General features: G+C 49.8%; 1 protein-coding gene across 2 annotated transcripts in view; it reads right to left on the reverse strand.

Annotated features, from left to right (window-relative positions):
* The window catches only part of LOC136108923 (uncharacterized), a 19,827-nt gene continuing 7,606 nt past the window's right edge, over nucleotides 1-12,221 (reverse strand). For both annotated transcript variants that reach the window (XR_010652432.2, XM_071815373.1), the window contains one exon: nucleotides 1-2,930. The gene's annotated coding sequence lies outside the window, so the exon portion shown is untranslated. The remainder of the gene's footprint in view (nucleotides 2,931-12,221) is intronic.

Genomic DNA, 12,221 nt, shown 5'->3' on the forward strand with positions numbered 1-12,221 from the left:
CAAAAGGAAGTTTATAAATCCGGTTCGCTTCTCTAAATGGATTTGCATTTGGCATCTCTTTCAACAAGGGCAATGAAAACAGACTTAGATATCATATGCTATCATTTTACTAATAAAAACAGACCACAGTTGCCAAATACATCTGAACATCTTAAAAGTGCTCTTTGAATTAAAGAGACATTGCCAAATTTTAACTGCTTGTTCTTAGTTTAGAAACTTGACTGCATCAATTAGACACGAGTATACCAGCAGAGGTGAAGGATGCAGACTGAGTAGCCCCCTACACCCATCTATACATGCACACAGCTGCTTTCACATATACGTGTCTGGCCTCTGCTTTGCTTCTGCAGCAGTAGCATCCCCGGGTGCAGAGCGGATGTCCTGGGCCCGCTCCCTTGCACGCACCTGCCTGGGACAGCCGAGCTCCCACAGGAACCAGCAGAGCAGGGCTGTGGGAAGCTGCAGCACCGGACAGTCTCCCAGCAGCCAGCATGGGCTGCAGCTGGCCCTGCGTGGAGCAGCGCACCTTGCTGGGAGCCTGTGCCTGGCTGCTGCTCTCCCACGGCTGTGTGGCCTTCCAGACTGCTCTCACCTGCAGAAAAACCTGGTGCGCAAGATCATCTCAGGGACTGGCAGGCTGCTGAGTTGAGTTCACAGCGCAGAGCTGAGAAACCTCAGGTTTGAATCAGAGGGGACCTGCCGTCGGGTGGGAGCCAGCAGCTCCGCAGCCATGTAGCATCTCCTCCAGCGTGGCTGCCTGCAGGAAGACACAGGTGAATGACAGCAGCTGCTCCAGCCTTCACCAGCTGCCTGGCCCAGGGTTCAGCATGCCCGTGGGGTTATTGATCAGAGTACAGGGGCTCTGCTTTGGGGAGAGAATGGGGGACTAGCAGGTGTGATGATTACAAAGCCTCCCCTGCAGTTTTCTGTCTCTGAATCACTGGATGATGCTGGCCAATAATACAGGGAGGTATCAAAAAAACAGTTCCTGGAAGGAGTATGTCTGACTGTTCTCGTCCCTGTCTGCCTAAACCTGTCTGCATACCTTCATGCCATATTGACACAGTCCCCAAAGTTTGGAAAGGCTCCCAATTCCCAAAAGTCAGCCTTTGAGAGAACAGCTTTGAGGAGTCCCAGCCTCCACTCAGCATGCAGGAGGATGCAATGGGACCAGTCTCACTCCTGCTGGCCATGTCCCCTGGGGAGACAGGACCTCTCTGTCTGCTCCCCTCTGGACATGCCCAACTCTGTTCATCTTAGGGCTCTCAATCTCAGCTCCTCACAAAGAAGCCTAAAACTGGGAGAGGTGAATCACGCCCTTCCTCGCCTCTAGGGCAAAGCTGGTAAAGAATTTTCTGTCACTGTAATTTTCTAAGGGAAAATCCACTTGTGCCCTGCCACACTTCTCAGCTCAGTGACCTTTAAGACTGACTGTCTGCTGGGAAAGCAGGAAACAAACAGATTTGTTTGGTTCAGTTTGATCCGACTCAAAATATTTTTGGTTGTGTTCCTGATCCAAAGTGTTTCATCTCAGATCAGTTCCACATTAATCCGTAATTCCCTGGCAGCCTGTGCTGCCAGCAGCACTGTGGCTGGGATGCTGCTCCCTCCTGGGCCCCCGTTCCTATGCCAAAGTGGGTCTCCATGGCTGCCTCAGCCAGGTGTGCCATGAGGGTCGCACACAGATCGGCAGCAGCATTTTCCAGAGGTTGTGGGTCACCAGCTGTGGGTGCAGGTCTGTAACAGCCCCCCTCACTGCTGTCCTCAAGCAGTTCAGTGCCCGCATCTGGGCGCTGTCTGAGAACTTGGCTGATGAAGCATCAGACAGGCCTTCGTGGCTCAGCAGGAGGCTCCTCTGAAGCAGCTCCTCACTGTCTTCTCTGCAACTTCTATTTGTTTCTCTCTGCTCTGGGACCATACCATTTCTTTCCAGCATTTGTCCCATCACCAGTGATCCTTGTCTTCTTGACATTGTACGCCTGCCCTGCTCATAATGCCATGTGTGAGCACGGTGGGAACCCGAGTACTGTGTGAACAGACAAAAAAACCCTTTGTTGACTCTTGGTGCTCAGCTGGTCTCATTGGTGTAAGTCAGTTAATGCTTCGGGACACAGAGACATGCAGATGGAGGCCAGTCTGCTGGTAGCAAAGCCAGAGCATCATGTGAGGGACAGCAGTGAACACGGCTTGCAGACAATCAGTGGCTGTGTGTGTTTGTCCAACACCAGCTTCCCTGGGCAAGCCCAGCTCCAGGGAGATGCACTCCCAGTGCAGGAGGTATTGATGGAGCCACGGGTCTGTGTTGGGGCCTACTCACAGGCAGTTGTGTTTGAGACAGAGCAGGTTGCTGCAACCAGGGGAGCATCCACATACAGGCAGAGAGAGAGCTCAGCCAGGAAGGCAGGGTCCTCATCAGGTCCTGACATAGCATGAACTTAAGGTGCCACATGGCACAACTGTGTTGTCCCTCTATTTCAGCCCTGGTTGTCCCCAGCTCCAAGCAGAAAGGGTTTGCAAAGCATAAAGACACCATCCTTCCCTTTGGTAGGATGCATCCACAGGTGTGCACATGCAGAGAGCTGGTGTGCAGCAAGGTCAGCTCCAAGGGTGTCTCTGTTAAGACACACACACACAACTCGCTGTGCTCTGCCCTGAAATCGCAAAGGAGTCATCAAGCATCACTCACCTCATCTTGCAGATGTTTTTCCAGACACCAAAACATCCCAGACAGCCTCAGTGGCTTTATCTGGAGGGTGGGAAGGAGCATCCTGATGAACCTCTGTCATGTTACTTACAGTCTCCTTCCTCTACCTCTTACACAGTGACTGCAGGTGATGTTGGAGCCAGCTAGTGTATGCCCTCAGATGGGAGGGAGCAGAAGGCATGCTGAAGCTGAGGACAATTCAAGACGGCGGCCTTGGGTGAATCCACTGAAAAGCAAGGATCCTGATGAGAACCATGAACTACTGTGGTCCAGCACAGCCCAAATCCGGGGCAGCGCTTTCAGAGGGAGAACATTTCCTCCAGCAACACCTGTGAGTTACCTCAGCATCTCTATTTCCCATGGTTCTGCAAAATGGTTTTATAAATGGATAGTTCTTGACCATGGGAGGCTGGTGTACATGCAGTCTCAAAGAAAGATTTTCAGGTTGGTTCTGAAGAAAAATCTTACAGTGTCTGGGTGTTTCGGCCTGCCTGGCTGAGATAAGAGACACATACTAGCATCTCGAGCAGCCAAGGCTCCCAGGAGCGGCATTACAAAGGCAAACATTTGGATGCTCAAGATTGTGTTTCATGGCCCCTAGGCACATCTCTGTTGTCTTGTTTTTTCTAAAGCACTCCTGGCCTCTGGGCTAGCTCCTACACAGGGGCACAACACACAGCACTACACAAACGAAAAATTTATCACTTGATTACCCAGTTCCCTGAGCTCATTTCCTGGTAAAAGCCTCACTTGACTTCTCCTCTTCAACTCACAATACTTAAGGCTGCCAGCCACACCAGAGGAGCATCACCCCACAGACATCAATCCCACGTGCCATCCCACCTCTTACAGGCACATCCTCCCCTGCGCAGGGGTGATTCTTCATAGAATCACAGAATGGCTGAGGCTGGGAGGGACCTCTGGAGGTCACTTTGCCCATTCCCCTCAGGGTGGGCACTTGGGAGGAGAGAGACCCACATGGAAAAGCACATGCCTCTAGGGCAAGGCTGTTCAGATATGTCCACAGGCAGCCACAAGACTATGCTGACAAGTAGCCGCATTACTGCGGCTCAGCACAACTGCCAGTTGCCATCCACGACTGAATGCATGCTGCACGCAGTGGCAAATGCACTGAGAGCTGTGACCATAAGTTGGCTCCAGAAACAGCTCCATGACCGCAGTGCATGGAGCTGCCATGCAGGGACTGCACAAGGAACCAGACAGCTCACAGACAGCGTCAGTGGAGCAGAAACCTCCATCCCTGGCAGTGTATCTACCCTCTTGGCATCATAGCACCAGGAAGGCTATAGGATGGAGCAGAGGGGCAATGGATAGGTACAGAGAGTGTGACAGGCAGTGTGACTGGCCATGATAGAAAACAAGCAGCCAGAAAGAGTATCCTTGGTAATCTAAAGTCTTTCAGTTCTTCGTCTTTGCCACCTCCAAGGGTTTCGGTGCTGAGGACTGAGCAGTATGAGATAGTCCAGAGAGACAGTAACTGTGCCTGAATTGCAGGACCCAGCAACACCTTTCAGGACTAGTATTTGGTGGGAATCAAGTCACATCACATCTCCACAGAAGAAGGATAACACAGCCATCCCTCTTGCTATTGATGCCCAAGTAAGTCAAGGCAGCAGGAGCTGAACAGTCAGCATACTGTCCTGGATTCACATACAGCCTTAAGCAGCAATATATGCTGCCTTTAGCGAGACCTTGGGGTGCTGGGCAGACATTCGCAGAGCATCAGGAATGTCGAAATTATGTGCTGGAGAGCTCAGCCAACTCTCCTTCGGGCTCAGTGGAAGTCACAGCCTGCCCAGTGCTCATGGTTTCTTTATTCTGGCTCCCTTATAAAATCTTTGCAGTACTTTGTCTAGAAACACCTTTGCTGCTCTCGGCAGTTGTTGTTGTTCTTCCTAACTCAACTGTAACTTGCTTTGTTTTGTTCTGTTTATCTTTCCAAGGACACTTTGACTGGTTTTCCTTATCTCCTCTGTTCTTCTCAAAGAGCCTTGAATCATATCACAGCAGCTACTCTGTTCACCGTTATTGTGGTTCTTAATACGTTGCTTGTGCTAACCATCACCCACACCAGCTACAGACTGTTTGACCTGCCCTCTGCCTCACTGAGCTTTGTGGGAAGGAAAGCTGGACACACGGCCTGTAAGGGAACTGTGACATGCTCTAATCCCGCAGATGAGGCATAGATTCATTGATACAGTGTGAAGAACCAAAGCATAGACTGTGCTGCAGGAGTAGGCTGGCCTCCAACTTTTACTTTACTGCCACAAACAAAAATCCTAGGTAGACAGGAAAGCTGATAAGACCAAAAACTACATGGGTCACTTCTCACAGTATCTTCATCCTCTAGCGGGAGGCACCTCTCTCCAGCAAGCCAACCCACAAGGGCCAGCATACATCAGGTCACTTTGCTTTGCTGTGACTCGCTTTGAAAGAGTCCAGCACCTGGGAAAACGAGTGGTCTCACTTCTGCATCTCCATTGTGTTCAGGGGAGCCTGCTCTCTGTTGGCAAAAGCCCAAGACCAAAACCAAACATTTCTTAACACAGTTTTCTCCTCTGGCTACCTACACATGCCTTAGGAAAGTTCTTTGAAACCCCGGTGCAGCAGGATCTGCAGTTTCAAGCCAGCTGCTGCAGATCAGCGTCTGTCAGCTGGTTCCAATGGCACAGAACTAGCTTACACCAACAAAAGATCCTGTCCAGGAACTGGGAAGCGTAGTTCTTATTACCTCTGCAATGCTTCTGGTCACATCCCATAGTGAATGGTGGAGCTGGCTGTTTTAGCCTGGTTTCCAACAGAAAGAAAACAGAAGCAATCACATCATATGTGTTTGTTTGTCCATGCCCAACAGCTCAGGAACGCATTGGCAAGTTTCACCCAAATCTGACCGAAAGGTCAAGAAGCTAATGGCATGACTCAATTTCTAACACGAGGTCCCTCTCTTCTACCAATTGTATGGGAGGAACCCAAACAGAAAGCTGTCTTGAGGGCTCAAATTCTATCAGACACCAGAAAACAGTACACAGATCTTCCCCAAACATTCTCCTCATGCAGAAGCTTTAGGTGGGAGTCACATTTTCCAGGACATCAGAGGATCCACCAGAGAAGACAGAACCCTGGGAGTGGAGGTTTCCTTGAGCTGGCTGCTCAGACTTGCTGCCTCTGGATTTGCATTGAGGTTGCCACCACCACAAAACAGAGAGGTTAATGCTGAGAAACAGAATGACCAAGAATGCCAGTACCGGATGGAGGGAGACAAACACCCAAAAATGCCAAGCAGCATCAAGCATGCCCAGGCCTCAGAAGAGCAGGAAGGGCCAGGATTTTCTCACTCTTTCAGGCAGGTTTTAAAGTTAATGGTGTCTTTTCTCCAGGCTTCACCAAACACTCAGAACAAGATCCAGGGGAAACAATTGATGTCAGTGACTGATGTGCCCACCGCAGCACTTGAGCTGTTCATAGGAAGAAGCACAAAAATAATACAAGTTCACTGTTTATCTAACACCGGCCAAGGGCAAAGTCAACAAACAGCCTTGGTATCTCTCAGGAGACACAAAGCTGACAGCCCCAGTCTGCCCTAAACAGACACGGGATGCATTGACTTTGGCAGCACTGACTGCTGCATGCTGTCATGTCAATAAACATCCCCATACAGACATGCGAAGGAGGTGAATGGTCGTGGGATGTGGAGAGGAACAGCATTTGCTATAAAGAGACATGGGAGAGAGAAAAATCAGTTTTATAAATAATAACACTTCACTCTATGATGTGCCCATGAATAAGGAAAAGTAGGAACGCTGATGGGGGACTACTGCCTGCAAAACACAGTATTGCTCATACTGGTGTGAGAACTTGGAATGTATAGAAGCTGATTACGGTGATTGTGGAAGCCCTATCTCTGGGTCAAGATCCAAGGAGTCATATCCAAGGGTGGTCTTACAGTAGGAATCTGCTATCGACCTCCAAACCGAGATGGTAAGGCTGACAAAGCAATACTTGAGTCACACAAGCTTTGGGGCAACAGAACCTAGTTCTGATGGGTGACTTCAACTACCCTGACATTTGCTGGAAGAACAAACAATACAGCAGCTCACGTCATCCATCAAGTTCTGGAACACACAGAGGACTGCTTCCTCACACAAATGTCAGATGTGCCAACCAGTAAGGAGGCACTGTTGGACTTGCTACTCACAAACCAAGAAAAACTGCTTGGTAATATCTCAGTGACCATAATATTGTGGAGTTTGGGATCATGCTAAGCACACTGAAGGTTAATACTAAGACAAAGGTTTTAGATTTTAGAAGAGCAAACTTTAGCTCACTCAGGGATCAGTTGGAAGGAATTCATGGGAAGCTTACATGGAGGATAAAGCAGCTAATGAGTGCTGGGAGTTTTTCAAGAACACTCTCCTGGAAGCACAAGAATAGTTCATCCCCTTTAAAGGTAAGGGAAGCAGGCAGAGCAAGAGACCTCCTTGGCTTAACTGTGAGCTTCTGAGCCTGCTCAAAACTAAAACCTTTGGCTTTCTTCACTCCATTCCTGAAAGCTCAGGCAATGCCTCAATGTCCACTGCATGTAGCCTGTCCCTGCTTCTGCCTCCTCTTCAGGAGCTCCCTCTTGGACGCCTCCCCACAGCACTGCTCTTACATCAAGGAAGCTGATCCCTGTCCAAGAGGCTGCTATTTCAGTGGATCCAGGATGAAAAGGAAGGCAAAGTTGCAGCCCAGTCTATCCAGGGGGAATCAAGGATGAAATTCCACCCTTCCCAAAACATCCGAGCTGCACATACAGTACAGAACCATTTCAAGAGCAACAATGCCCCCTGCCTGTCTCCATCCCAGTACTTTCTTCCCATTTCTTTGAATTTTCCAGCTGCAAATCAGTTGATTTAGATCTGTCCCTTCTCTCAGACCACATCTAGGACATGCAAATCCAGGTTTAGGGGAGATGAGACTTTCAGGACTGGATTCTGCTTCAACACGATGTAAAGTAAGGGCAGCTTCACTGAAGTCTCTGCTGTTCAGCCTGAACCAGGACTCGTTCATTGACAAATCAGGCCACTTTCAGAGGCCCACATCCTCAGGAGCATCCATTAACTCAGTTCCTTCTATTTTCAGTTTCATAACCCATACTGGTTACTTCATGGTGCTTCTCTTTTCAAGTCCTTCACCTTTTCTAAACTCTCACTGTCCCAGAGAGAGGATATTGCCCAGATCTTCCCACTGACCTCGCTAGGGCGCTCCACATTTTGTTGCTCTCTAAGGGTAGCACCTTGTGTTGACTCACTGCTTTCTCCAAGTGGAGAGAACAAGTAAAGATGGGGAAGAGGCAGGTCATGGTGCCAAAGGAGGCCTGCTGGGCTGGAAAGGGACAAGTATTTGTGGAGTGAGGTGACATGCTCTGAGCTGTGACCTGGGTCCCCACGGGGAGCTGGTTGCCTGAGCACCCTTGCCGTGAAAAGAACTAGGAGAGCCTGTCTCCAGAGGGGATTGTTGTGGTTCCACAGAGCAGGATAGAAGAGCTGCCAAAACTACTTTCTGGAGAGACAAGGAGCCGGGGTAGGACCGCAGACATCCCTGACGCAGAGGAAACCGGGTACTGGGAACCTGGAACAAGGGACTGAGAAACACAGCAACGGAAGAGTTTGGGGCGATGAGTCACAGACTGAACGCAAACACAGGCACAGGCTATCATGCGGTAACCAGTTACTGCATGTCAGCATTACAGTCCATGTGCATTCGCTTAGTCCATGCAAATAAGGTCATTTCAGCCAGCTTAGTGCGGTTCTGTCACGTTGGCTAACTCAAATTGACTTGCATGTGCCATGGATTAAGGGCGTGCACACAGATGCCCCCCACTGTCAGCTGATGTACAGCAGCATATTCCTCTGTGGTAAGTTGTCCAGTCTGTCCGCGCCTCCAGCTCCATAAAAGCTTCATCAGTAGGACAAGGAGGCCTGAAGAAAAAGTACCTGGGGTGCAGTGAGGTAGTTAAGGAGGTCACACAAACCAGCTTGCCAGTGAGGTCCTGTTCAAGCACAATGAGGACCCATCCCATGCCCTTTGTGCCTTTCATCTTCGGTATGCCTTCTGCAGGACCACAGCCTTCCATGTTCTTCTCCTAGGCTGGAGCCTATTGGGCTTGGAGATGGCTGCTTGACAGAACTGCCTCGTTAGGAGGTTTCGCAACAAGCTCCCTGTGACTGTATTAAGCGGCCTGCATCATCTGTTTTGACTTTGCTGAATTTGTCTGTGTTCAATATATTTCTCGCAAGGGTCCCAGTTCAGCCCTCATTGACGTCAATGGGAGTCGGTCCATTCCCTTCAGTGAGAGCGAGAGCTGTCCCTTGGTGCTTGTATCTCGGCTGTTCCATTTCAATGCCCAGCTCCACACACCCTCCTACCTTTCCCATCCCTTCAGCATGGCTGACGGCTCTAGCCCATCCTTTCTGGCTAATGGATCCTGTCCCAAACTCACTCCTTGTTTCCTGACATTGTATCGCTCTCATTTGTTGTTCACCACATACCTTGATTTTCTGAGCACCTTCAGCATAGTATTTCCTCAGCTGGATCCCCAGCAATGTTTCCATTTCTTAAACAAAGAGCAAGTTTTGTTGGTTGGCTTCTCCACCTGGACAATATCCTCCTTCTACAACTTAGCCATCCATCTTGACTGTAAAGAAGGCTTCTACTTCAGTTGGGTTTTTTTCTGCATTAGCTCCTCAATGCTCAGTTCCCATCCTAACTTAGATCTCTGTGTGGGTGATTATCAAAGAGGAAGGCTGGACAGTCAATAGGAGTCCAAGAATCTGGTTTCAACACCACACTCTGTTAAGGATTCCCACTGAGATTTTGGATAAGCCATTTAAATTCTTTGCGCTCTCCTGTAAAACCGGGAATCGTGCTCCCCTCTCTCCAGTGTTTTTTGATGGTGAGATGTCCTCACGGTACTTTTGAGACCACTACTAAATCCCATGCAGAGAACTTTACATCCCCAAGCCTTTCTGAGTTAGCACCATTGCTGCTTCTAAAGCACTTCAAAAATGGACAAACAAAGATGCAAAATATTAGCTGATCACCCACTAGATAAACTTTTCATCACATCCATGGACTGCCAGAGAACAAGCAGAACAACACATGCCATGCATGCATTGTTTTACGGCTTTTCCTAGAGCACTCACTCCAGCGATGCTGGGGAGAGGATCTTGCACTAGACAGCTCCATGGTGTGACCCAGTACAGCCTTGCTTACGTTCACACATTCATCCTGGAGCCAAACTTCTGTCTGATTTACATTATCCTAAGGAAGATCTTGAGTTAACGGCACTAAAGTTTTTCAGAGAAGACTCATCTCAGAGAAGAGGGAAAAACACAAGGAACAAGGCAACAATGGGAACTCTTCTCCTTCCACATCCCAGCTGGGCTTGGCTGGAGCTGGCTGCAATTACGCTGGTGGAGCTCAGCGCTGCGTGCACTTCTGAGGCTGCCACAATATCTCCCAGTGCCAGAGACACACTCTCAGGCAAAGCAGGAAGCAGATGGGCTAAACATGGCACCCCCACCTCCTTGCGGCAGGCACAATTTGAGAGAAGCAGACCATTTTTATCAATAACAGATATTCTGCTGGAAGGGGGTATGCTTCCTGTGAGCTTCGGTGGCGAGGAGGGAACGGCAAAGCACTCAAAGAGCAGTCAGCCATGGTTCGAGAGAAACGCTTTCAAGATGTGCTCTGTCCCACTGATATGCAATCACAGAGAATTCAGCCTCAAGAGGAACCCTATATCCCACCAGATTTAGAAATTAGAAGACACAATGCTCCAAAGCTGATGTTGTCCATGGTACTCCTGCACATCATCTCCCTGAAGATTTGCTGAGGTCCATTAAGTCCTCGGCAGGGGAAGCCACTCTCACTAAAGCGTTCACACCCGGCCCCCATTCCACAAGCAAATAATGGCAGTCAGCATCTCACTCCCTCAGCGTTTCACCCGCACAGCACCAGTACCAGACACAGGCAGGGGATGGAGACATGCAGCGACACTGCTGTTGGACTAAGGAGGAACCAGGGATGTGAGGAAGAGGAAGGAGGAGGGATGGAAAAGGTGAATATGGGCTATCAGAGCTTTGCTCAGGTGGAAGCTGGGCAGAAACAGCAGTGAATGCACTATTTACGAGGAGTAAAGTGTTACAAAGCACAGCTGAGCCTGGACTACCTTCGCCGACACGACAGCCTGCCAAGATCCTAATAAAACCCGACACAGGTTGAGTTGGGTTCTCATGGTGCTCCAGAGCAGCAGCTTCCCCGCACCACCTGGGGCCCACATGCACCATGAAGCAAGTGCTTCCCCAGCATCTCACCGCATCCAGGGCCTCCGGGTCCTCCCCACCCACCTCCACAGCCAAACAGAGCAGCCCAGGAGTGGGTCCATGCCCTCAATGTTTAACCTGCCCTCCGCAGCCCCACCTCGCCACACATGCTTCCCCGCTCCGCGCGGGGATGGAGTACGCCCACAGTCTGTTGTTGTTGGTTTTGGCTCAGCAGTAGCAGGCTGCTTCCAGCAAGAGTGGTATGAATAATTGCCCAATTAACTGGAGGAACTTCCAGATGTGTGTTTGCTTTCATACCCATCCAGCCCCCTCAATCCCACGTGCCTAACGCCATGGAGAGTGGTGGGGGTGGGAGAGCCAAGGCTCTGCTAGTTCTCGAAGCAGCGTGGGCAGGGCCAGCCTGCTGCCTGGCTCAGCTCCCCTTTCCATCCCCATCTCCCTCCCACTCTTTAAATGGGGAAATGGTCTTTTTTTAACGACCCTGGGGAGAAGGAAATTTGCCCTGCCTGCCAGAGCTTGGTTATGCATGCCAAAAGCCAAGCAAGCAGGGAAGAAAGCTGATCCCATGTTATGATTTTTATCAGGTGCACATACAGTGAACCCTCTTAATACAGGTATTTTTTGCTATTCCTCCCCCCTTTTCCCATTGAATACTCTCACACTCAGCAGAGGTTTCATTATCAACCAAACTGTTTTCACCCTGAGGGACCCACTGAAGCATGTCAAGACTGCAGTTCTTCTCTGTTATCGATGGGATCCAGCGCTAGCATTGCCACCCATCTGCTTCACATCGTCTGAGAAAAGGGGACTCTTTCTAGGATCCAGGTGGAGATTTGACCTGGACACAGGGTGTCTGGAACTCAGTCAACAGAACAAGGTCAAAAGGTGGCTCAGACCGCACAGATGATGTGAGCTTCCCACCATCCCTCGCTCACACAAAAACTGCAAGGGATGGCTTTCACCTACTCTGACTTCAGCAGGCAGTTTGGCATCTAAATATCTAAGCTCCAGTGAGGAGAAACAGAAGCAGCTCCAGAGCGACCTGCTCCATCCAATAGTGCTTAAGACAAATGAGCTGATTCACTCACGGAAGGCTTCAGTCTCTCCCCACTGCACAGCACAGATGGAGCTTAAAGGACAGAATTACACCAGATGGCAAACTTCTAGAC

This window comes from Patagioenas fasciata, chromosome 15 (genome assembly GCF_037038585.1).
Source record: "Patagioenas fasciata isolate bPatFas1 chromosome 15, bPatFas1.hap1, whole genome shotgun sequence".
Lineage (NCBI taxonomy): Eukaryota > Metazoa > Chordata > Aves > Columbiformes > Columbidae > Patagioenas > Patagioenas fasciata.